The 26,774-nt window shown below is 39.0% G+C and overlaps 1 long non-coding RNA gene across 1 annotated transcript; it reads right to left on the reverse strand.

Annotated features, from left to right (window-relative positions):
* Positions 1 to 26,008, reverse strand: LOC113952846. The gene is made up of 5 exons (XR_003529678.1): positions 25,838 to 26,008; positions 20,334 to 20,430; positions 19,709 to 19,759; positions 19,192 to 19,273; positions 1 to 502 (listed from the first exon to the last, which is right to left on the reverse strand). It is a non-coding gene; the product is annotated as an uncharacterized LOC113952846 (long non-coding RNA).
* Positions 26,009 to 26,774: the final 766 nt, after the last annotated feature.

The raw sequence follows: 26,774 nt of genomic DNA on the forward strand, positions 1-26,774 counted from the left end.
AACACAGACCCTTTGAAGACAAATTTGAACCCCCCCTAAGTAAATCTGCTGCTGCTTTTTGCCCACTTATTAAACTGGTTTAAAAAAAAAAAAAAAAAAAGAAAACCAGAGTGCCAAAAACTTGCATAAAACTGATTAAAACTTGTAAGCCCTATGTGCACCAGGTGTCAAATCTAGATGCAATGTGCCTTATGTTACCACCTGTGTTCATCTTATTCTGGCCAAAAAAATATCCTGTGCAGATGTGCAGGAGGAGGAGGAGGAAGAGGAGGAAGGTAATGGTGCTTCAGAGTAGGGGGGGAAAGGGGCAGCTTTGGCTGAGGCTTTCACAGCAAGGCTGCAGTCAAGGAGCACTCAGCTGCACAGCAGAGGGTGGCCAGGTCTGTGTGCACAGATCTCTGCAGATGTGGACACCAAGGAAATGCTTTTTGCCAGCTCAGTGTCTCTGTGTGCTGCTGCTGATCCATCTGCACATGGTGGCACGTGCCAGCTGCAGTATTCCCTGTGATTGATAAAAGGATCAGTTAGACAGAGTCTTTCAGAGTTATCATAATCACCACAATTATGAGCTGATCCTGACATTTCATTTTCTTTCCACTTTTCTCCTTTCTGCTGCAGAAGTAGCTGAAGAATTCTGATGATTTGGGAGTGACAGCAATTAAAGCCTTACCTGCCCCCAGTGGGTAAAGTTCAAACCCAAATGAGAGGGGTTTGGATAGAGAAGGAATGAATTTCATTGGTGATCCTGGTTTCTCAGTTTCTATGGAGCACCAGGTCCAGCAGGGAAGTGCTGCTTGCTCCATGAATACGTGGTGTTTCTTCTGCATCATCCCAAAATTCATTAAAACTATGGATGAAACCCTGGAATATTTTTCTTAGACCTGCTGCATTATTTCCTGTATAGGAAACATGGCATTTACATCACTTTCATTCAGATAAGAGAGGTTCTCAGCAACACTTCCCCACAGTGACCTGCATCACTCCTCTACAGCTCTTTGGAAGGTAGGGCATCCAGTTCAGGGGGAGAGAGACACTTTGAGCATTTGCAAGACTTTGTTATTCAAAACACAGTTTGAAAATGGCTCTAGGAATTTAATTAGAAACTTCCATTAGGAGATTAGATGACTAGAACAAAGAAAACCAGTGAAAAGGCTTCTTATTAAAACCAGTAGCACTGCAGAATATTGATAATATAACAAAGGAATGAGTGGATATGCATAGCAAATTATTAAAGGTTACAGATAAATGTCCAAAAGTTGCTTAGTTTCTGGTTATCCCAGTACATACAGAAGCTACTGAGACAAGATGACATATGGTCCCTGCCCCTGCAGAACTCAGGGGCTGAGGAAAACCAGAGGTGTTTGAGCAGTGCTGTGTGTTACTTGTTTGTGTCTTTTCAGCTCTAGTGTGTAAATGAAGCACGAACAAACACACACAAGTCCACAGGTTGCAGCAAGGATTTTAGCTCCAGAGATCAGTAAATGTAAACTCCTCTGATAAAGAATCATGCCTGGAAAAAGGTGCATTTATGCCTGGAAAAGGACTGGAGCAAGAAGAGTCTCACAGTGGTGTGATGCTGCAGAATCCCTAAATACCATTACTGGGCAATGTCAGATCAGATGAGCCTAAGTCCTAGAAATTTCAGCCAAGAAAGCTGTCTGGGAAGAATCTTTGAGCTGGGAATAAAAAAAAAAAAATCAATAAAATACTTAAGGTCAAACTTGGATATAATTTGAATAAGTTCACCTTTCTAGGACTCAGATGAGTTGTTGTCATTTGTGGTAAATACTTAGAATTTGCTTACAACAGTTCTACTGTTTCCATCCAAGAATGGTTCATATTCACAGTAACCATTCAACCACAAGTTCCTGTGGTTCTGCCCTCTACAACCATCTGACCTGTGCCCAGTTTTATAGTTTATACAACTTGGAGTCAAGCCTTATTTAAATCACTCTTCATGATACAGTCTGGCCCACTTTGAATCCACACTTCAGATTTTCAAGGCTCAGCCAAGAGCAGTCAATGTGTTTGTAGCATGTATGGAATAAATGCCTGGGGTGTAAAAACATCTTCCTTTTCAAATCCTCAGTGTCAGATTTTCCCAGCCATCAAGTGTGAGACTGTTGGTGATGTCTGCACAACAATGCAACCCTGAGCTTGCCCAGGGCCCCTCACCATGCTGATGTGGGTATGTTGCTGTCAGTACCCTGGTCAGGTCATGTAGAGTTTGAACAGATATCTTTGAGTGATACTTCAGAAAATATAGATGATGAACCTTAATTTTCAAAAATGTCTTGCTTACCAACTGTATCCAGAGTCCATTTCTATGAACACTGATATATATGCACTCTATTACTCCTTGAAAAAAAACTCTTTAAGTAATCAAGACAAAACCAGTACATGATTAGCCACACACTGCCTATCCCAACCCTTAGCCTTCCCAGAACCAAAGATCCTCCCATCTTTCCCACATTCCAGTAGACTCCAGTGATCCAGCACCAACTGCCTTGTGCCTCATTGCACTGCTGTAAGAGACCCTCCTGAAGGACACTAATGTGCCTTCAGACAAAGAGCTCTGCAGTGCCCTCAGGATTAGCTGCCAACCAGGTGACACTGCCAGCCTGCCCGTGGGGATGGCAAAGCAGCACAGGTAGGAGCTGCCCATGGCAGCAGGTGGCCAACTTTCGTCTGCAGAAAAGGGAGTAAACCCATAAATCAGCACACAAAGATTTACAGGGACGAGTTTCCTCTTTGTTAACACAAGACAGAATTTTAATGGTTACCAGTTACTAAAAGGTTAATAAATTTGAATATTTCCAAGAAAAAGTAAGGGTATTACAAGATGAACAGATAGCTAGATGGATGACTGTAAAATACTAGAAAATTGCTGATTGCTTTGCTAAAGGGCAGAGGCAAATTACAATCATTGTCTTTTGTTCTTGTGAACCCAAGGCTTTTTTTTTTTTTTTTTTTTGTAGTCAAGTTATTTTAAAATGAACCATACAAGAAACTGTGGTGTCCTAGGAAAAAGAGAATATTACCCAGGATATTTAAATGGGTCATGAAACCAACCTGAAGCAATGCGAAACACCCCAACATGTTTGTGCATTTCACAGGCTTCCCAGAGTCTGGAAAAAACTGGAAGACATGTCTTTTTAGCAGTATTACAGTATCTTAAGGTCAATGATATGGTGAACACAAGCTTCCTCCCTTGGAATACAGAAAGGAAATTGTACAGCTACTGCAAGAGAAAACCTTGTCTAGTTCAGTAATACAAAGATTAAAAAATCAACTCTTGTACAGTTCTTGCTGGTAAAACTAGAAGGGATAACCTGCTTAGAAAAGCAAGGAATAGGGAGGAGAAGTATGTAATGGTGGCAGAACAGCTTGAAAACAGATCTTGTTTGGTACTTGTAATGTTTCTATAATAATTATTACTATTCTACTGAAGCAAACCAACCCCTCAAATCCAAACATCACAAGCCCTTCATCTTTTCAAAAGCCTGTGATGGTTCCCTAAAAAAATCTTTTGGTTGTACTGTGACTATTCCTGTCAGAAACTTGGAAGGAGAAACAAACTTTATGTCTGAAGAAAATTTAAGCCCCCTCCAGGCTATGAGGCTGTTACACAGGAAGAGGACAGTTGCCGCAGCTGGATGCCCACAAGCAGTTGTTAGTGTCTCATCCTAGCAGCAATCCGGACTAGAACACCATTTTATTTCATTACATCCTCGTTTTGTCAAGAGGAATGATTGAATCATTGATGACAATGATCTCATGAAAGAGTACAGTAATTCATGGGACCACCAGCCCCTTCTGGCCAAGGCTGAGAGCTCCCCTAGTTTGTGAGGCTCAGCAAAGGAAGGCTGACTTTGTCAGGGGGCCTTCCCAAACTCCTGCTCCAGCAGCAGCCTGGCAGCAGCAGTGGGGAGAGCCAGGGCAGCAGCCCGGGAAGGCTCTCCTGGCACCATTCCCAGGGATGACAGTCACTGGCAGCCTGCTCCAGAATCCAGGGGTCACCCTGGACACAGTTGGAAGTCAGCAGCTTTGGGGATCTCTCCGGTCCTTTTCTCCTTTAGGCAAGAGTTCCTTGGAACTTCCCTCAAAATAACTCTAGTATTCCCCCTACCACACAATATCTGCTTTAAACTTATGTTTATATGGTAATATTTAAATTATAAAGCACTAGCCTTTCACCTTTAGGTTCCTGACTGGATTCAAACCCTTCTCCTGTGGGAAATGAGTTTGGTGGCCTAAGTTGAGTCTCGAGTAGACAAAAGTCCTTATCTCTAAACTCCAAACATAATTCAGCACAACATGGCATGATTGGAAGTCCCTGCTCAGGAAAAGACAAGGAATGAGCTTGTGTCAAAAGTAAATTACCTAAGTAATCAAATCAATACTGAATTCAAAGTGGAAATATCAAAATTATCAGGTGGTGCTGTGGAGGCTACAAAATTGCTGTTTAGCACAATGTTTTCCAGCTATATTCGAAATGAGAAATGTCATTTAGAGCAGATAAACTACAAAAAATGAGGTCAAAGCTGCAAAGAAGCATAAGCTGAGAACCTTAATAAATTAAAAAATTTCCTTGAATAGCACCTTATCTCCCTAGGAAGAACACAGACAGTCTGGAACTGTGCACCTTCCCTACTCCCAAGTACGACAACCACGATCTTCATCTCAGATACTTTCAAAGATGGCTGAGCATGGGGTAGAAATATCATCTAGAGTTGAGTCCTTAGCAAATTTGATGAGCTTAAAATTGGACATTGCACGTCCAAAATACCTACAGATGAACTACTATATCTTTATGTTAAAAGAAATTCAAGAAAACACAGAAAGGTACAGTTCTGCTCTCGGGTTTGAGGGGATAAAAAGGTATAACAGGCTATGAATCTCCTCAGCTGACGATGAAAAAAGCAAAACAAAGTAGATCTTACCCATGTTGTGATACTTAAACCACCTCCTGGTCAAGTTAACATGACATTAGATGTTCACTCCATCCCTGGGTGCTTGCTTTCTAGTCTCTACCCTTTACTCACCACAAAATGGATGACATTTATGTTTCAGAACAGCATCACTTGTCCAACTTTGAATTACTGATCATAAAAATATCAGTTATTCTTTGAAGGATTGTTTGAACACTCTTTTTTTTTTTTTTTAATCAGCATTGCTGTTTAGTGCAACGTACACAAGGGGTTGAGTGGGGGAGCGATGGTGGCAAGAAATCAAACCTGGCTGAAGAGCTAAGAGTTTGCAATACCCTACCCATACAAACAAGCTTCTATCGCAGTTATAGACAGCAGAAATAAAAGGGAGCTTTTTGGCTCACAGCTATAAAAAAAAAATTATCATAGTGATGAAGTTCCTCAGCCATCAACAGAGCTGTGATAACGCTGTTTGATGATGATTTTCCCATGAATGTTAAACAGCCGCCACTGCGGAGGAAAAGGAGCTTATCTGCACCTAATACTGATCTCTAATTCCTGCCCTTCTTGAACCATCCATTTTCTAACAGCATTAACTGGCAAATTTACATCCCATCTTAATGCTGCTAAAGAGGACAGGAGATGAAGAGTAAATGACAGCAGTGTAATGAGGATGGCTTTTTTCTCCTTTCTCTTTAATGGCTGAAGATTTACACAATTGTCTGTAAGCTTATATAGAGAGCTTACCTGAACCTTTTGCCAGCATGGATTCAACTTACAGGAGCTTTTGTTAACTAAATACACATAAATATTTTTAAGGAGGTTTAATATTGTGACTTCAAAGAAAGCCAAAAGACAGGATGAGAAAAAATATTTTTTAGCATTTTGATTATGGATAAAAATTGCTAGATTTCTTTCTTAAGCAGATGCAGTTGTATTTCCAAAATACGGAAATCAGATTTTAACAAAAATTCTTTTTCCACTAAAAAACACTCGTCTTTTTTTCTATCATGTGGAAAAAAAATAATTTTTTTTCCAGTTACAGACTTTTAGCGAAGAATTATCTCCAAAACTCAGAAATCAATGGTTATCCAAACCCATTATGTAGAGCTGTGTTTCATATGTCACCCACAATATGGATTGCTTTCTGATCATGTCGCTTCCATTGGAATAGAAGGCACTACCCTGCATGGCAGAAAGGAGGGTGAGAAAGGAATGTTCTAATGTAGGGAACCACAGCAACAATACTGGGCCAGATTCAGTCAAAGTATTTTTATAGATCCAAATGATAATTCCAGTGGAAATGAGAACCAGTTCAAGATGTGTTGTTGATATTCAAAAGGCTCTTGGTCTGACTCAGGCTTTTGCTCAGATACAGAAGACTAAATTTAATTAGCAAGAAATTGTTTTAAGATAACCCTTTTTTTCCCCATTCTTAATTTACTCCATATATATTATTTCTCCAGGGTGTGTAAGAAAGACTGGGGTTAAAAGGGAAAACACAAAATATTGCTTAGAGATACAAGGGTGGAGGCTTCAGATCCCACTCCATGAGTGTAATCCAGGGCAGCAAAGGTGTCTGAAAGCAATGCAAGACAGGGGCACTGTTATTTCTCAAAGGCTTTTGTTATAATCTATTAATTCTAATCTTCAGAATTTTCAGTGTTTGTTTAATACACACTGTCCCTATTTCCATGTCAGGCATGCCTCAAGTATTTAATACATACAAGATAAATAAGTATCTGTGCATGCATGCATGTCTACACACAGATACACATACCTAAGTTTAGTATTGCATCAAATGTATGTAACAAACATGTACATCCAGCATAATAAAACAAAAAAATTCGGTTTTATTCTTTCAGAACCATAGGTATACACTTACTCTCCCTTTCTCAGTGTAAGACTGTAAATGTACCTTGAGAAGAGCTTGTCAGCAGTGCCATTGCTCAGCTCAGGGAGGCTCAGGAGCTCTGACCCATTGTTGTGCCAGAACTGAGAGCAGGGGCAGTCCCAGCCCAGGCACTGTTGCAGTGCTCACTGTGGGGACAGATATTCCTGGGAGTACATGCCTCTCAGAACACAAACTTTCTTCACACTGAGAATAATATTTGGCAGCCACATTTATAAAACATGCTTGTCTAAGGCTCCAGGGCCTCCATTTTCAAAGGTGTGAAGGTTTCTAAACTGCTTTACTACCTCTGATTACTTTGGCATTTATTTTGAGGACTTTAGAACCTGATGTAGGTAGAACCCAAGACATCCAACACAAAATGCACAGGATTGATTACTGAATGATATATTTTGTCATTAGCCATAAATGAAAATTTGGATATCTGTCTTCTGTTCCTCTACATTAATGTCTTGGTCCCAAGAGGGTGATAAAGTAAACTAGTTTTTAATCTGTCACTACTGTCCAAAAAATGTAAATAATTTGAGCTCCAAGTCAATCTAGTCAGCCCTCAGCTCCAGCCAATTGACCATAACTTGCTTCTAACCTTTTAAAGACACTTTAATTACCTGCTATGAGTAGATCTTGGTGAGTGAAATAAAAACAATACATACACAGAATAGGTAAGAGGTTCATCTGAGTGCTTCTGTTTATTGACCAGTTCTGATAATAAACCAGACTTTTTTCCAAATAATTAAGTTTCAAGTAGTAGTTTGCTATGGCCCAACACTACTTAAATTCCAGAGTCACTAAGGGAGTTGTCACATAGAATTCTCCACAGAAGAAGCAGAGAAGTCTGCATTTTGTGATGTACAGATCAAACCAATTTCAGAGGCTGGGAAGGTCTGTATAATCCTGTTTGGGTTCTGATATTCCTTTGAGCATCATCCAAGCCTTCACTACAGTTGGCTTTTTGACAGATAGAAGTGTCCTGTCACAGACTTGTTTACCTCTTCCAAATAGGTCCCAAATGGAACCACTTTTCCCACCTTTCAAATATGAAATCTCCACATGCCTATTAATCCAGCTATCTCCATGACATATTAGTACTCTCCAATCCAACTTTCCTGGCAACCCATCCTTCTACATTGCATAAAGCTTCCTGAAATAACAGGGGCACAAAGGAAGAGGCCTAAGCTCAGAAGAAAATGAGAATCTTGATAGACACCAGGATATAGATATAGAGGGCACTGGAAAAGAATCCAGGAAAACCAACTTCCATTCATGTCTCACTATCTCTTCAAGGCTGGAATCACAAAAGTATCTCACTAGAGCTAGGTGAGAATTTTTTACAAAATGCTATTTCCAGGAAAAATAGCTTTTTTCATAAGAATCAAAACGTTATAATTTTCTTATAAAACCAGAATATATCCATCAGGCAGAAACTCCCTTTGAATAATTGGACAAGGTTTGGTGTTTATTTTGTTTTCAAATAAACTGATTCATTTAAAACATCTGAATTATACTTCCCATAAATCGCTGCAGTATATGATGCTAAAAACCTCAGTTCAGTGTTAAACTGCATCACAGAAAACATTTGTTTGGTCTAGTAAACTAAAATGGAACATTTTAACGTTTTTAAATTTTTTATATTGTTTATATTACACTGAAATATCAGTGTGATATAATGAACCTAGGAGCATCAAAACTTCAGCATGGCAGACATTTCTGTTTTGAGGCAATTCCTCCACCCATGCACACAAACTTAGATCCAATATAAAATTGGTTTAAAGTTGGCTGAATGGCAAGAAGGCCAAAACAGAGGCCAGCATGGCAGTGTTCCCAATGACCAATTTTCAGTTTGCTTCCCACCATAAATAAATTGTATGAAAGAAAGAAAACTAGTGAAGCAACTGCGCATTCCGCCTACATTGCACATTTGAAATGAGATTAAAAGATGAAATACAATCAAAATATCACAAAATTTCACTGTCTCCTCATGTTGCAGCATGTACCATCAGAATGGCTGCTGGAAATGCAGAATGCCAAGGGGAGCAAAACTCTACCTTGCTATAAACTGCAGATGGTTTTGTGTGCATATAACAAACATTTTAGCATAACAGGACATGGTAAAGATGGGCCTTCAACTGTACTTCAAAATATTCTCTCCCAAGCTGCATGTTTGGGAAGAGTGAGGACAAGTTAAAAATGGAGGAAAAAAATACAGTCAGAAATAGAGAAAAAGTAGACACACCCTTACAACCACTAAAAAAACAAAAAAAGCCTTAAATGCCATCCAAATTGCTTGAATGCATCGTGAAGCTCCATATCCTGTTAGCACTAAGCCTTACAGAGAGATATGGGCAATGTGATGTAGCATAACTCTGCATTTAATCAAGGTGAATCCCTCTCTGATGATTATCAAGTGAGGATGGATTTCTTGCTCCACTCTCTGTCCTTACACGTGGAGAAAGATACTGTGAGAGATAACATCTAAAACCATAATAAGAAAAAGAGATTATGTTAACTCTTGCTTAAGAAGTTTCTTTGTACTAGAGAAACAAACAAATTGAAGGCTTTAAAAATCAAAGGGCAATTTAATGTTGCAGTTCTTCACAGAAACAAAAGGGTTAATAAAGAACTGCCTCCCCTTGTTGCAGGTGGATCACAGAACTCTCACTGCTTCCAACACCGTCAGCAGTGGCTTCCTACTACCACCACCTTATACCAGCCCTGGGAATATATGACTGACCAGCTTTATCTTCAGAACTGGGTTATACACTGTCTATATTTATTATAGCACCTGATAGAAGAAACATGCACTGTGGCTATTATTGCTAGAAGAAAACATTCAACATATCTGCTTAAGCAAGGTCTGTTATTTATTTGTGATGTTTGTGCCCTACCACCTATCTGGAACACCAAGCCAGAGATCCCTCTCAGACTGCAATGGCACTAGATTGTATAAGAGAAATGGATTTTATTTGGCAGAAAAAAATAAGCTAAATATAGAATGAACTGTCTGCATCAAAGAGCCCTCAATCAGGAATCAGAACCATAAAAATGCCAATATGCTTGACTGAACTGAAAATTGCTTCTCACATAAAGGCTGTTCTGGGGAATGTCTGAAGCTATAATATTGAGAAAGCCATGAACAACTGGATCCTGCTGCAGTAAGAAACGTTTCTGACTACAATGCAACCAGGAAGAGATTTGCAGGTGAGAGATAACAGTGACTGTCCCATAGTCCACAAAACTCTGCAAGGACATTGCAAGATTACCCTGCACAAAGTGTGCGGTTCATCTCAGGTATCACCCTGATCTTTGTTTCTCTTTCCTTCCCACACCCTGGCTCAGACATGAGGATGTGGGTGTCCAGAAGGTTCAGTACCATCAGCTTCACTGTTTGTCATTTGATACAGCCTTAGTATGCCCTAGAAATCTTCATAATCCTCATATGGCCACCCTTCTACAGTGTGTTAAGATATCTGCTCCACCTTATCTTGCAAACTGAGGTATTAATTTCAGTCAATGTGACTTGGAAATAGAAGAAAAAGAAGACAGAGGGATTTGTGCTGAAGAGTGACTTTATACCTAACCACTCAATCCTGGGCATCCAGACATGGTCAAATGGATGGAAGCTGTGAGCAGGAAGCACAACAAAAGATTGGAGCAAATATTAACCACTCTCAGTTAATTTTTTACACACAAAACCCAGAGTGTTTTGCTTGCAGCTGCAAAGCTACATTCATTTTCGGGAATGTGTTAAATTATGACGCTTATAATGGTGTATTGTGAATTCAGCCTCTGCAAAATATCACCAATGGCATTTTCAGTGGTCCAGTTTGAAAATGTGACCCTTAGAGACTTGACGAATAAAATTAGTCAACTCTGTAACTTTAAAATAGCTCTTTTCTAATTAAAGTGTGATGAAGCTTTCAGCCTATCTAGCTAGGGATGCAGAGTGCACGAGCAAACCAATTAGAGATAGTGGCAAAAACAAAATGGTGTCACAAAAAGATTTACCACATCAGTCCCTCCAGTAGCTGCACCATTTCTGCTGATAAAGGTGAAACAACAGCTACTGCTGCAGCTGAGGCTGAAGCTAATGTTAAGCTGACAAATCAACTTTTAGAGTCTTGGGAGATTCAGCAGAGCTATCAAGAGGCACAAAGGCTACTAATGCTTATGTCATACTTCTCAACTCTCACATTTTACCCAGGAGACGCCAGATTTTTTTGGCTTAAAAATTTTTTGATTTTTGTATTCTCTTGGGCACAAAATCAAAGAGGCCCATTAATTCAATGAGAATTTCACATATCTTACTGTTTGATTTTTTTTTTTTTCCACAAGACACACTGTTTGAGGTTGAGAAGTATGCTCTGCTTTGATAATGACACCCTGAAGGATAGCACTGGTAGAAGGATGAACTTACAACAAAATCCCAGCTGCTGCCATTCAATGCAAACATTCAGGACATGTCAATGCTTGAATTCAGGTGGTGAGAGCACCAGGTATCACTGCACTGCCCTTCTGGGAAGTGTACACAGCAAGACACAAATTCAGCTGGTGTTTGAACCCACACAGCACAGGGAAGAGAACAGACTGGTCTGACTCCTGCAAGCCAGGATAGAGCCAGTAATGATCTGTCAGACATGTGCATGCCTCGTGCTAATCTGGTTCACCACTTCTTAGAGGACGTGATTACATGCTTACTTGAACAAATCTCCCTGCCTGTCTAGTGGTGAGCATTAGTAGCAACGGGAAGAACCAAACAGATATGATGCTACAAAAAGAAAAAGCAATGATTTTTATGACAGACTTTCCTTATGTTGTTCCAGTATCTCATATCTCACAGTACTGGGGGGGTGAAAATAACTTTTTGCAAAAACTGAAGTTCTAGACAAAAGCCAAAAGCAAAGGAAGGTTAGGGGATGGAACAAGGTCTCATGAGTAAAGTAATTCTCATGTTAGGTTCAAATTAGGTTCCAAAAACCCCAAGAATACAACTCTGTTGTGGCCAAAAGTACATGTGTTTGGGCACCTGAGGGCAGAATTACTAGATCTTCTGCAAACTGTGTGTTACCAAAACAACCCAGTGTGCTCTGCACTTACATTCAATGATATTCCATGTGGCAGAATCTCAGTGGTGTAAGATGAGTGGTAAAGATCTGGGAAAAGTCCATGGCTCACACTTTAAAGATCTATATCCACCTTCAAACAAATCTGTTCTCCTTTGCTTCAGTTACAGATAATTTTGTAAAGAAACAATAAGTGCCTAGTAAATATATGTTATTCAGAATTTAAGGTGAACTATAAATTGAAATACAGATGCCAATTTTCAGTATCCCAGTGTAGTTCTGGGATGATTCTGCAAAGTTCAGATTTGAAAGCTAATTCAAACTGTATGTGTGGCTCTTCAAAGCCATAGATTTATTTCAAGCTTAAGTGAAACATTATTATTATGAAGAAATAGTAATTAAAAGACTAAGTTAGCCAGAGGAATTGGGAAAGAATGTAAGACAAAGCCTAATTTTAAGATGTAGGTAAATATGGTGGAATGATGTCTGGTTAATTACATGCAGGAGAATAGAAATAATATGAGTTAGGTGCATGACATTATTGAAGGTAATAACATCCAGTAATACATCATAGATTATATGAGACAAATTGAAGAAGAGTAGACTCTTTTCAGGTGCAATCAGAAAAGGTTACAAGGAAGTAACCACCATATAGTTTACCATCTATGGATGTGACATGAGAACTGGCCTTTCTTTAGAGAATAGCACAGGAGTGATGGCTGAAATCCTGTAGAATTGCCACCCAGTTTTTTGGAGGGGGCAGAATAAAAATTTTCAGAAGATTTTCTGACTCATTGGATTAGCAATACTTGCAAAGGATGGTGAAAACACCTGCATTTGGCACAAGATGATGTAATCATAGTGGGAGAGACCTTTGGAAACAGGGAACTGTATTGTGGACCTAATGTTGGAACAGGAACCAGAGGGGGAGAGTTCCTAAACTCTTAAAGACTCAGAAAAAAATGATACATTTCCCAATCCGATATTTGATTTTCAGTATGTAAAAAATAGAGGAAAGATGTCAGAAGAAAATACTACTAAATGTCCAATAGAAATATATTTCTAATTGACTGAGGCCATTCTGTCTTTATAATGCTGATATCTGTGTTTCTGATTTTGTCTCACCTAAAATGTTTTCTAAAACCGTCATTTTGAGCAGCACGTGCAAAACACAATCTGTTTTTTCCTGGGGCCAGCGTTTCTTTCTGGGCTCTGAAAGCCCAGCCCTGATACCAATCTCCATCTCTGTGTGGCTGCTGCATTAGTGATCACACGCCATGGCCTGTCTGCTGGGCGAGATTATGGGGATACTGCAGGCAGGGGGCACGGGATCAGCCACGATGTGTACAAACTTCAAATTGCTGGCTACACCCCTGACTGAAGTCTACATAAATTATGTCCACCACGTTCCCATCATTTATTTCTTTTGTCATTCCTTCAAAGAACTCGGTCATATTCTGTCTGACAGGATTTATTCTTGGTAAAACCATTGCTGATCTTCTTTTAATAACCCTTTCTCCGATAAATACCCGGTGCTTTCATCCCTAATGATTGATTCTCGTATCTTAACTTTCAGCAATATATCTGAGGATAGCTATTGAAAAGCAAGTTTCATCTGCCAAGGCAAGTATAAAGATGAACTCAGGTGGCTCTCTGCTTAAATGTCTATGTATCTATTTATCATCTGTTAAGGTACAAACAGCTCATCATTACAACAACAACCACTGAAGATGAAAACGGGATCCTTCACTCAGTCAGCTCTAAAGCAGGAATCAAGTGTCTGGAAATAACAGTTTAACTTTTTTTGAACATGAAAAGGAAAAAGAAACCCTTCATCACAGACATTTTTTTCTGTCAGAAAACCATTTCCCACCCTGTCCCTCAATACATCTCTGCTACAGCTAACACATACATACTGAAAAATGTGACTAGATTGTTCTAACACAGAATCCCAACTTTTATAGTTTCAAGGTCCAGAAGATACTGGTTTAACTTTTTTGCTTGGTGAGATTTTATGATAAAACAGCAGGCAATAATTGAGGCTGTCATATATTCAAGTATTCGTATTCCATAAGTTACTGACAGATTTATTTCCTCCTTTTTTAAAACACAGAGAAGCAAACCCTGGTCTCTGCCCCTGCTGATGCAGGTTTGCTGCCTGTGCCCGCTCTAGAACTCACTGATGCAGTTCCATGTCAGCGTTTTGTCGCTCTCAGTGCTGCACTGAGGAAAAACTTCAGTTACTCTGGAACTCGGCTGCTGAAATTTTGACTGACACCATGCATGAAAATCACATTACCCTGGTTGTGAAAAACCTTCTCTGGCTACCTGTAAAGTACAGGATTATGTGTAAAGTCCTAGTTATTAACTTACAAGTCCTTAAATTGACTTGGGTTTGAATACCTCAGAGACATTCTGGAACCATACATCCCCAGTCGTTTTCTTTGGTCTCAGTCAATTGGATTAGTTCTTTTTGGCTGAAGACATTGAGCTACAGGGCATTTTTAGTGTTTGCTCGCTCCTCATGGAATTCATTAACCATGGAGGTCAGACTGGCTGACTCTTTAACATGCTCTAAATCTGAACTTAAGGTACACATTTTCAGATTGCTTATTAGGAAGTGTAAGAGTTATATGGTTCCCTCTATTAGGTTGCTATAGTCTTTTCACATAGGAACATAACCTTGAGGGTCAGTATTTGAGAGCCAGAATTAGTGTTGTCTCAGGGTTATTTTTGCTCTATGCACTGCAAGAAAAAAAATCAATTTGTGGTATTGCAACTTTTCCCAATAACTTTGTAAGGATCTGCAGAGAAGAGACGTGGCAGATGGAAACCCAGTGCTTAGGCAGGACATTCCTACTTTTAAAGTACAGTTGACAATATGATCTAGATCAATATTTCCAGGAAGTACAGCAGACAAAATAGAGAGTAACTGTCTTTTTAAGGGTTTTTTTTTAAGTGTTTCGTGCAAATATTATGAGCATTTGCTTTTAAGATATTTATAACTCTTCCTTTCTTCCTTTTCTCATCAGCACACACCCAGAGAAGCTTCCTTGGTTTTAGCTGGTCTGCACCACAGTAAATGAGCACTGAATTCAGCCATTAGATCAAATTAAGCTCTGATCTAAATAATTAATAAGACTAGATCAGATAATATTTTTACTGTAATAACAGGCATTGTTATGAATGCCTGTGTGGTGTGATGATACTTTCATTCCACAGTGGTACTGCAGGTGGACACATTCCAAATTATAAAAGCAGAACAAACTTAAAAGGTTGACTAACAAGAGTCTAACGGGATTTGATTTGACCCTTCCCCTGTGTCCTGGGGATAAATCAGCTGCTGTGGAGAGGGTGATGCAATCAAAAGAGGGAGGCATGGATGCAGTTAATCCATGAACGTGCTCCCTATATTGGTATAGCACATATAAAGAACAATTCCCTATCAGCAGTGTATGAATAACTGTGTCTTGAGTTTGCATGCCAACAGTTATGTGTGGATGTCATCACTTTAAAAAATAAAAGCTGTTTCTATAGACATGCAAGACAGATTGGTGAATTTGCCTGGTTTAAATTAGGCTGAGTGGTTCATGATGGCGCAAGGAGAGGAAAGATATTTTAATAAAACCAGCCAAATCAAACCTTCCCTGCCCAATCGACTTTTCACAGAACAGGTTGACAGGGTATTAAAAGCTGTTCCATTGCATTCTGCATGTGAAAAGGGTACCTAGCATCTAGATTTAATAGAGCCCTAAATAGCTATAGATAATTTATTCTAGTTATAGCTTTAAGTTCTGTTTTTCAGAGAATATGAGTCTTACAAAAATGGTTTCCATGCAAATCAAAACCAGCTGAAAGCTTGCCAAGGCCAAGATGTAATTTAAGATGGCATTTAAGCTGCTCTGTCTTTTCTGTCTCTAGAGATATCATCATAAAATAAAAGAATTCATCAGGTAATGTTTTCTTCATTATTCAACTGCACAATTCTGAAGTGAAAAAAGATAATTAGACATACAGTGCTGTCGACACATAGTTTATTAGGAGATTCTGATTAATTAGCTATGGTAAAAGGTTTTTATATAGTCATAATTAATTTATATTTCAAGAAAAAAGGCAAACAGACAGTACACAGATTTTAATATTTCTTTCCTCTGACAAATTTATCAAAGTAATTCTGAAGTTCTGTTGAACCTACTGCACTTCATTGTTGCTTTATAAAGTGGAAACAGACATCTAACAGCACAACTAATGCTGGCTTCCTTGGGAGTCATCTTAACACCCTCACACCAGTTTGAAAAATTCATTTTTTTCTCTGCTGAACCAGCAAGTGAAACAACTGTGAACTGCTCACCAAGACACACCCTGGTCTGAAACACATAGAATAAGCAATGCAAAATTTGGATGTAACACACAAGTTGCCTTCTAAATTCTCTTATTTCCTTCTACCCAATTGACCTGATCTACAGTAGGACTGAGGTCAAAAGCTGATTATTCTGTGCTTCCTTTACTTTTGCATATTGTGGATTATCTAAAAGAGCTGGACATATTCTCTCCATGCATTGTCGTGGTATCTCCAGACTTGTGCTCACACTCAAACCCAACCTCCCCTCACAGACCTCACAGAGGATACACTTTGATTTAGGTTTTGGTCAGCACAGGAATGAGCCAACTGCTGCAGCAGGCAAGGGGAAGGATGAGACAAACTCAAGCAAATTCAAGCACAAAGAAGAAATGCAACTTGTTCAAACCATTTGGTACAGAAAAAACCCTCACTGATCCCTGAGATGATTTTTGAACTGCACCATTGTGTATTCAGGCTTATTAGCCATAGCACCTCTGTTCTAGGATATAAAGTTCCATTTTTTTGTGAAACAAACCATTATAAATTCCTGTTTGGATATGAGGCTAGATGTAAAAGCACACATTCCATCACCAGTACTGATCAGAGTCTGCAGGTCACTTATTCTGAGAGAGACTTAAAGGTAAAGTCTTCTCTTGGGGCCTTCATCAACAACCACTGGAGACAGCAGGAGTCTCTCCAATATAATTTGACTTAATCTTTTAAAAATGCTCAGGTGGCACTTCAGCTATGGACAGAACTAGAAAGACTGACAAAACCCTGTTTCTTGTCTTGTTTCAGTAAAAACCTTAGTGATAGAAAGTAGTTGAAAACTAAACTACAAGATTCCAGGTAATGTCCATTCCATTTCTGGTTAAGCTTATTTAATGCAGTACATTACTCAGAATGATTTGGAGCTATAAAAAATGTTACAATAGTGAAGATTCCTGAATAAATAATTCTCAATTAAGTGTTAGCACCTAATTATATTAACTTACAGTAATTACTGATTCAATTATGAAATTGAAGATTAACCTGAAAATGCAGGCTGGCTAATTTATTTTTATGATAGCTATACACCAATAGCACGTGTAGTTGGGCTTCTCTAGGCACAAGCAAGGTAAGGGTTATTTTAACACTCTTTTAGATTGTCCTGCCACACTTGAAGAATATCTGACTGGAATACATACTGAATTGTGTCTGACACAATGTTCTATTCATTATTCTAGAGTCCCATGTATCCTGCACAGAAATAAGGGAAGAAATAGGCCTTGCTATTTATCATCTCTGTTTATGGTTGGGGGTTTTTTCAGTCAAAATTTGCATGGGACATTTCATGTCTTATACTTACTTTTATAGTAAGTATAAGAAGAAAACACATTTCCTAATACACTTGTGTTTGAGTTTTATCTTGGGAACAAGAAAGTTTGAGAATGCTTTATGGTTCAGATTTGGAGAGAGGGGAGAATGGGGTCAATTGTCACTCTAAATGACATCAGTTAAGTATTTAAGGAAAGCTTTTGATGTTCAGAACAGTGAGGAGTAAGATGAAGATGACAGAGTAAAGCTTCCTTTGGGTCAGAGAAGATGGACTAGATGAACTACTTAAGCTCCTTCCAGATTGTAGATTTTATGGAAGTGTGTAAAATAAGACTTTTGGTGTTTTGATCTCTCATGTAATCTCATGATTACATTTTTTTCTTTCCATACTGTGTGTGACTAAGCAAAGAGTTTTGTCACATATTTGTACTTTAAAATCGCACGATTAAAAGAAGAATAGCAGCATGCCTTGGAATCTTAAACAGGTGATTTCTCCCAATCCCAATTTTCAGAGATGATTTACTTATTCTGCATGTTACAATAAACATCATGATTCTCAACTGCAGAGCTAACAAGCTGTATTTGTGAGTGGTGCATGTGGCATACGGAAGAGGTAACAAAGCAGCAAAGATTACTTCACGTGGGCAGATTATGTATTATTTGTTAGTGTGTCACTTCCAGGGCTCTTTCTTTTCCAAGTGAAAGTATAAAAAACATGTGATTAGCTCTGACGCTTTATGTGTTAGCTTTTACCCAGATAAATGTCAGATTTAGATAATCCTGTAGGATCTGTGCTTCAAACGCTTGGAAACATGACTCTGGAAGTTTAAGAAAATACATACATACATATTATTGAGATTAGTCCAGCAAACAGCACAGTCCTGCAATAATAATGCATGGAGTAGACTGAGTTTATCAACCATCTCCAAACATTTCCTACGTGAATTAGTGGAAACCAAGCAAATGGGAAAGGAGAGTGGATTATTCAGTAAAGATGACTAATCAATGTATCATTTCTCCCTAATCCATCTGTGTCCTAGCATGTTTTTTAAACTTTCAATCTCAAGTATATTTGTAACTTTCAGGAAGATAAAATATAGTATATATGGCTTCCAAAAGTGACTGCTGTGGATAACTTTTTTTATTCCAATTCTTGGGCTTTCACACAGAGAGTTGGTTTTGCCTCTACCATTCCTTTTTGCTTATATTTTTCCCATTTTAAATACCAAATATCTATAGAGTACTCAATTAAAAAAACCCCATCATTATGAATGGCAATGCTGTAAAATCAAAACATTTTTCTATTGTAAGAATAGTTTCTAAAACTGATCAACTTTTTGGTCCATCACAAACTAAATATCTGTTAATTGTCTGCCAGCCCTACAAAGTATCATATTTATTAGGCATGCCATTCTTGGGAAGTGAACACTGCAGGAAAACGTTGCAACTAATCCTCAGGCATTCAAATCCTTTTCCAAAATTAATTTTGCTTTTGAATTTTGTCCTTTAAAACACAAAGTGCACTATGACACTACCTCAAAGAAAGAATTTCTTCCTCGCAGAGTATGCAGGGACACAAACAGTTTTAAGTGCACACTTACTGAGAGGACTTACTTTTTTGTCACTTACCATGTTGTTATACAAGAAAGTGGAAAATTTCAGACCCTGGCAATCTGTGCTTTTGACTTGTTTTCCTCCTCAGGTTGTCAAACTGCAAAAACATAAAGAATGTAAAGTCAATTTAAAAAAAGAAGTAAATTTTCTGTAAAACCCCATTTGTGTTTTGAAGAAAGTCCAATTGTTTTATCTTTGTACATAAACCTGTCACTACCCAACACAATGTAGGTAAGTGATATAGGAGCTCACTGTCCCTTTTCACTTCATGACCCAGGTACTGCATGTTTCAGTTACTTCCAGTACACACTGTATTATCTGCATTCATAAACACTAAATATTGTAAGAGTTCTTTACTGTTAAGAAGTTGGCAAATTGAAGGCATGGAGGTATCGAAGGAGAGGCAATCAAGCTTTGCAACACAAGAAGTGTGAACAGCAAGGTTAACCCTGCACTCAAGTCCTCTCTTTCCCATTGCTGTTAAAATCTATTTCTTGCTGATGGTGAATTCACAAATGCAAAAATTGCCCACCTGTCTGCCCACTCCACACAGCTGCAGAGATCTGGCTGCTGATCCAACCATCTGCAAAATGTAGCAGCCAGTTAATGAAAGAATTCAGAGCACTCTTAGAAAATGATGTTTAATTTGCCAAGTGTTGCCTGCAACTCCAAAGAGGCATCCATTCTTTGGGATTCTTGGTTAACAGCATTGGATTCAATTTGGGAACTTAAATGGGCAGGCCAGCCAGCTTTAGTATTTCTGAGTTGCATTAAGGGCCTGATACAAACCAGCCTGGCTTAGATTCCTACACCAAAACAGACAGACTAGAAAAATCAACCTCACTGGTACCTACACCTGCAAACCTTAAAAAAAATCCACTCAGAAATCCACATCAGACAGACTTCTGCTGTTTACACACAGTTCACTATTTTCATAGAAAATGTGTGACTGGGGCTTCCTGACACTTTGAGATACGTGGAACTAAATGTACTGAGAATTTGGAGTGGGAACACTAAATTTAGAATTTAGAGTACTCAGCACTGATGTAATTGGGCCCTTATCAAAACATTATTTCCCCAGCAAAAAAAGAAACAGAGCAATGCTGTGCAGTTTGGAGCGGGGAAAAAAGGATGAAGAAAATATACTGGGTACTTACAACACAAATGATGGGTTGTTAAGAGATAAGGGATGGTATAGATGATGTCTCCATCTTTTAAATTACATCCTTCTCTTGGAAACAAGCTCTGTGCAAACTGCAAATAGGCAAGACAACACTTAATGAGAAAAGAATAGGATTCTGTTTATTCTAAGTCACACACCTAATTTTTAAGAACGTTACAAACCCAAAGCTTTTGGAAAATTACTATTGAAAAATGAGCTATAATAAAACTCTAGTTAAAATGTGCTAAATTATGATGATCTGCCTGACACTCTCATGTAGAAGCAAGAAGTATTTTCCAAAATGCATGTTGATTTACCCCCTTTTATTCCTTTTTTTAAAACAAATAATCCATCCTGAAGTGTTTGTTTCCAATCTAAAGGCCATTTAAGATATCGAAAGATTGCAATCACTTAACAATGTGTGTTCAGTAGACTCTTTCATCCCCCCAAATATACACACACCAATTACCTTACCTTTTGCACTGACTCTGCTATCCCAAAGCATCCCAATGTACTTTGCAAATATAATTAACAATATGGCCTGTCAGTGTCCACTGTTGATATGCAACTGCTGGTTCTGAAACCATCAGCACTTGGCAACACTGTGTAAATGTTTAAACCAAAAGTGAAGAACTGCTTATCAGTCTAGGGGGCAAATATAACCACTGAACTTGGAATTTGATTGGGATTAAGCCCCAGGGTTTACAACCCTGCTCCTATTATTGCATTCCCATGGAACCTTGATGGTTAGCACTCTTTAGCTGTGTCATGGATAATAATGCTTGATTGGGTGACTGCATCAGAAGGAAGGGTGCTACACCATGAATAAGCCTGGGTTTGGTTTGATTTTGTTGGGCTTTTTTTAATGAGAGAGTTCAAACATATTTTTCCAAAGTATCTATTTGGTGTAGAATCATAGAATCATAGAATCACAGAATCAACTGGGTTGGAAGGGACCTCCGAGATCATCAAGTCCAACCCTTGATCCAACCCCGCCGTGGTTCCCAGCCCATGGCACTGATGCCACATCCAGTCTGTCCTTAAACACCTCCAGGGATGGAGAATCCACCACTTCCCTGGGCAGCCCATTCCAATGGCTGAGCACCCTCTCTGCAAAGAAATTCTTCCTAATATCCAACCTAAACCTCCCCTGGCACAGCTGAAGACCGAGCCCTCTTGTCTTGCTGATGGTTGCCTGGGAGAAGAGACCAACCCCCACCTGGCTCCCCCCTCCTGTCAGGGAGTTGCAGAGAGTGAGGAGGTCTCCCCTGAGCCTCCTCTTCTCCAGGCTGAACAGCCCCAGCTCCCTCAGCCTCTCCTCACAGCACTTGTGCTCCAGTCCCTTCCCCAGCCTTGTTGCTCTTCTCTGGACCTGCTCCAGCACCTCAATGTCCTTCCTGAGCTGAGGGCCCAGAACTGGACACAGCACTCCAGGGGTGGCCTCACCAGTGCTGAGTCCAGGGGAAGAATCACTTCCTTGGACCTGTTGGCCACACTGTTCCTGATCCAAGACAGGATCCATTGGCCTTCTTGGCCACCTGGGCACACTCTGGCTCCTGTTGAGTTTCCTGTCAAAGTCAGAAGGAAAGTAGTTTTGGGGTGGAGGTAGGTAGGCTGGTTGCAGCAGCTACAGCATCTGGAAGCTGCTCACACTCGGTCCTTTCTGGATGTCCCCCTTTTCAAGGGATTATCAGGCAGCAGCTCCAGGCAGTGCTCTGGGTATCAGCTGGCATATTCCTGACATGCTGCCTACAGTCAAAGGAGTTGATTATTGTAGCTACAGACACCTGACACATTGGAAGAATCTCAAGCTGGTCACTCAGGCTGTTCCTACAGCCTGATACCCTGGTAGCCCAACAAGGACTATCCCAGGATATATTAAAACACAGCACAAGGCATTACAGTTGGAATACATAATGATTTTATGGTTCATGACTTGTGCTTTATGAAACAATAAATTGTGTTTACTTCCCCTGGTTATAAAAGAGGATAGGAGAATTCCTAGGTTGTTCCAAAAATGTAAAACAGGATCAGCAGTAAAAGATGTTGAAGCAGCAGCGTTTCTCTGAGAAGCAGCCAACTTAGAAGTGGAATATGGATTAGTGTCATCAGGAGCAGCAGCAAGAGCTGCACAGGCAGTCTGATGGGGCACTTTCTTTGCACATCATTCTGAGGCTCTACAGCTGAGCCACTCAGAAAATCACAGCTGAAAAATTTTGTCCAGAACTATCAAGCAGATTTGCACCTTCTCTACACTCTGAATTTTACAGGTTACTGAATAAAGATGAACGAATATCTTATGTAGCAGGTGTAATTTCGATATTCAGAAAGGAAAAAAGTAGCTCCGCTACCATAAACAGTAAAGGCATGAACTAGAGTTTGATGTGCCATACAGGGTCTTTGCAGAAGGCTGTAATCTCTTGTCAGATGAGGAAAATAAAAGCTCTTTTTAAACAATTCAGTCAATCTCTTCTTCAATTTTTTTTTTTTATTTGCAAAAAAGGCAGCTGGGAAGTCTCTAACGTGCTCTAATATAACAAGGGAAAACTCAATGGATTTTCTTCTTTAACGTGTCATTTTGAGATTATTTAAATACTCTCATTAATTATAAACTAACACAAAATATGCTAGAAGTCAGTCTTCCCCCCTAATTCAGAAGTAACATTAATTTCAGTCTCTATCATTTCCTGGCTATAGTCAACAGGCCTTCAGGGAGCTTGTGAATCTACTTCTCTTAGTTGAAACTGGCTGTCAAGTTCAAAAATTATGAAGGCATAGACTGATAGTCTGACTGCAAGCACCATTTTTCTTTGAAAATACAGAAGACCAACCAATATTTATAGTTGGAGTTTTTCAAGTGGCAACAATATTTAAGCTCCAAAAGCTCAATAATGTATTTTTTCAATTTTAGAGAATTCTGAGTTACTGTAAGCCAGATTTAGACCACCTGACCAGGTTCAGTTTCAAAAAATAGTTTACAAGTCTGGGTTTACTTTCCAAGATGTCTCAAGGTAGGCACCTGAAATTACACATACCAGGAGTGACAGCACACTTTTGAAAACATAAGCTTCTATTTCCAAAGCACAGAAAGTTATTTTTCTTACTGACTTTTGGACACAAAAAAGCCTTATTTATTCACCCCACATACTCAGAACCACGTGACCAGTTTCTTTGCTCTTGTCTGGATTGAGTTGTTTTTTCAAAATGTCTTTTATCTGGTCACTTAAGTCTGCTCCTGTATGTTATGTGTGTTTTGTGTTCTTATTAACATTCTAAAGAAGCTGAAGAATTCAAAGTAATAAGTAAGCTTTCCAATATGAATATCTATAGTATTTTCCATTTTAACATTAGCTTCAGAAGACCTTCATGCTACCCAAAGAGCTGATAATTCTTTGTTTTGCAAAGACTCCTTGCCTTGATGTTGAAAATCTTCTTGTGTTGTTATGCTGAAGGTGAAATAGCTCTGCCCACAATGAACACAGCTCTGCAAGATCTTAAGGTAATGATACAGTAAAGCCCTTTTTTTGTTCACAGACTGTCCATTCCATGGTGTAACATAAACCCATGGCTTTTACCATCTAGCACATGCTAGGAGCACGTGGAAAACAAGACAATTCCTGATTTTAATACAAAAGAATGACTCTAACCAGACATGCTTTTAACCCAATAGGTTATTCCTTTATGCCATCAGGAAACAAGGCAAACTTTTTATCCCCATCCTACAGATGGGAAAGAGCACTGAGGCAGCAAGACCAAATGCCCTATCAAATCTATGGGGGATATCAACTTCACAAGCAGAGCTTGGAACTTCTATATCATTTCTTAGACTACTGGCCAGTGGCCCCAAATTGTGATCATGCAAATAGTCAAATTGACCATCCAGTCAAAATAATGATGCATTTAAATCAGTCAACTAGTGATTATAATTACAAGTTTAATTTGTATTCTATGTGCATAATAAAATTTAGAACTACCCAAAATATGTATCTCATAGTAGATTGCAATGTTTAATTTCCTGACACTCTGCAGATGTTAGGGAAGGGTTACTGTGATCCCTACGTCTTTTAATATGCCCTAAAGATAAGTGAATCGAGATGAAAAAAATCCAAGAACCATAGGCAATCTCATAATCCATACTCTTTGTGTTGTTCATTTCCTAAGGACTGTTCTATGTGGGGGCAATTATCCACATTCTATGTATACTATAGCAGGAGACATCTATTTTCCATCTGCTGCATTTCCCCCCCTCCAAATTGTACTCCCTCTGTTGATATAATCAAAATGGTCATTTGTCCTTAGAGAGAAAAGTATAGTAAACATCTGAATTTATATATTTCATCCTGTATTTTTTTAGCAAAACACACAAAAAATCAAAATAATTATTATAGACTCTTAAAAATGAATTAGGCCTTGACACTTAGCTACCTCATTCTGTTCTAAAATTCAAGAAACTCTGAGAAAATCTCTTTTTTTATACAATCTTTTGGATGTGTCATTTGCCATTTATATTTGATGGCCTTAAGGAAAAAAAAGTTACAAAAAGGTATTAATACAAGTAGATAATAAAGCTGCATTCTATAAATCTATAGCAGCTTACAGTAATCATTAAAGCATGCAAAACTCTTTCATCTATTCAAAAATATGCAGTGCACAGAATGCCTGCTAAGGTGCATGACAAGTCAGAGTTAAATATATATTAATAAATGAATTAGCTTCATAAATAATAGCCATAATGACATTTTAGGAGACAATAAGTCTGAGGATTGTCAGAAAATGGTTGATGTATGAGCTTCACGTCTCAGTGATTCTTCAAAATGAATAGGCTTTGCGAGATAGTTCAGACCCACGACCAGCCTATTTCCTTGAATAATTTACTTGTTGTCAATTTGTACAGCCACATTACACATGCAAATTGTGCTGCCTGTGCAAACACCACTTGGAGATGATAAAAACAAATTTACGAAGGCTATAGAGGAAGGATTTATTTCACTTTCTCGCCCAGGTCAAGCAATACATGTATCTGACGATTGTGTGTACCCAATTTTGTTGTAATTATATCAGCAAATTATTCTTTATAATCTTATTATTTTTAGCAGTCTCCTTGTGCTTGGGATAATTAGCTTTCTTCACTCAGTGTAAAAACAATTCAACTTGCCAGCTAGGCAGGGCACAGCTCCATTATCTGTTTTGGGTTTAAATTTATTCCCTATATTCTTGGACACTTTGTGTAAATTAAAAATTTCATAGTCCCTAATACTGTACACGCTGTTCATTCAGTGATGAATTAAGGTCCCTAAACCTCTACGTTTGCTATTAGATATCTCACCCACTTTATATGTTAATCTGTGCTAATGAATTCCACAACCCCTAGCCACAGCGAGATGACTAAAATTATTACCACTTACAGAGATATGCCTTTTTCATTTAAAGTTCAATTCAAATTGCTCCCATAAACAGTCTGCCACACAAAGATACCTCCTTTAAAGAAGAGTTACTTACCTGTAAGTAGAGTTCTCGGAAGGTAGCACTATCTTTGGATACACATTCCTCAGCCACGTGACCTCTGGTTTGTGGCAGGGGGAGTGGATCTATCCCTTGATAGTTAAGACTTTTTCCTCAAGGCACTTCATTACCTCTGCAGCTCCTGTGCCCCCGGGGTTATTTGTCCCACAGCCTGTCAACACAAGCACCCCTCACTTTGGGAAGGCCCGGGACCAGGGGGAAGAGCAGAGAGGCTCCTTGGAGAGGTGGCTGTGGTGTTGGTGGAACATCTGCACAGCAGTTCTCAGGTAACTACCTTCTTCCCTCTCCAGACCCACCTGGGAGCCTGTCATTCATGGCAAGAAGAGCAAAGCCAGCGAAACAAAAACACAGAAGGCAACACAAAACACCTGGCACGGTGTTATGTGTGTGCAGCATGACAACAGTCACCCAGGTGTCACCTGCCCGTGGTGCAGCTCCTTGCACTTCACAGAGAGCCCGGCTACACAACCAAAACTCTACTTCTCCCCAAGGAAAATCATCTAAATATCACAGTTTCCTGCAATACCCTCTGCTGAGCGATTGTGTTTCAAACCAGTAGAGGGCATTGGCAGATGCAGAGACTAAACAGGTTCGTTACAGGAGCTTGAAAAGTCAGCTGTTATTTATAGAGATCAAACAATAGCACACTTCAAATACAGCACAAAGTATCAAAACTAACCCTTCAAAGTTAATCAATGCAAAATATAACTAAAACGATCGAGATTCTTATAAGACTTTCCGATTATATAGACCTTTATTGCAGTACAAACACTAAACTAATTAATTTTTTCTAATATCCTTGAAAAGTAGTTAAAATAGTGTTGTTTGTTTCACAAACAAAAGTAAGGAGAGGTTAAGTGCCTTGCCGTAGATCCAGATCCGAGTGCCACGTGATGGGACTCCTAGCTTGAGA

Source organism: Corapipo altera, unplaced genomic scaffold, assembly GCF_003945725.1.
Source record: "Corapipo altera isolate COAL_440 unplaced genomic scaffold, ASM394572v1 180, whole genome shotgun sequence".
NCBI classification, from domain to species: Eukaryota; Metazoa; Chordata; class Aves; order Passeriformes; family Pipridae; genus Corapipo; species Corapipo altera.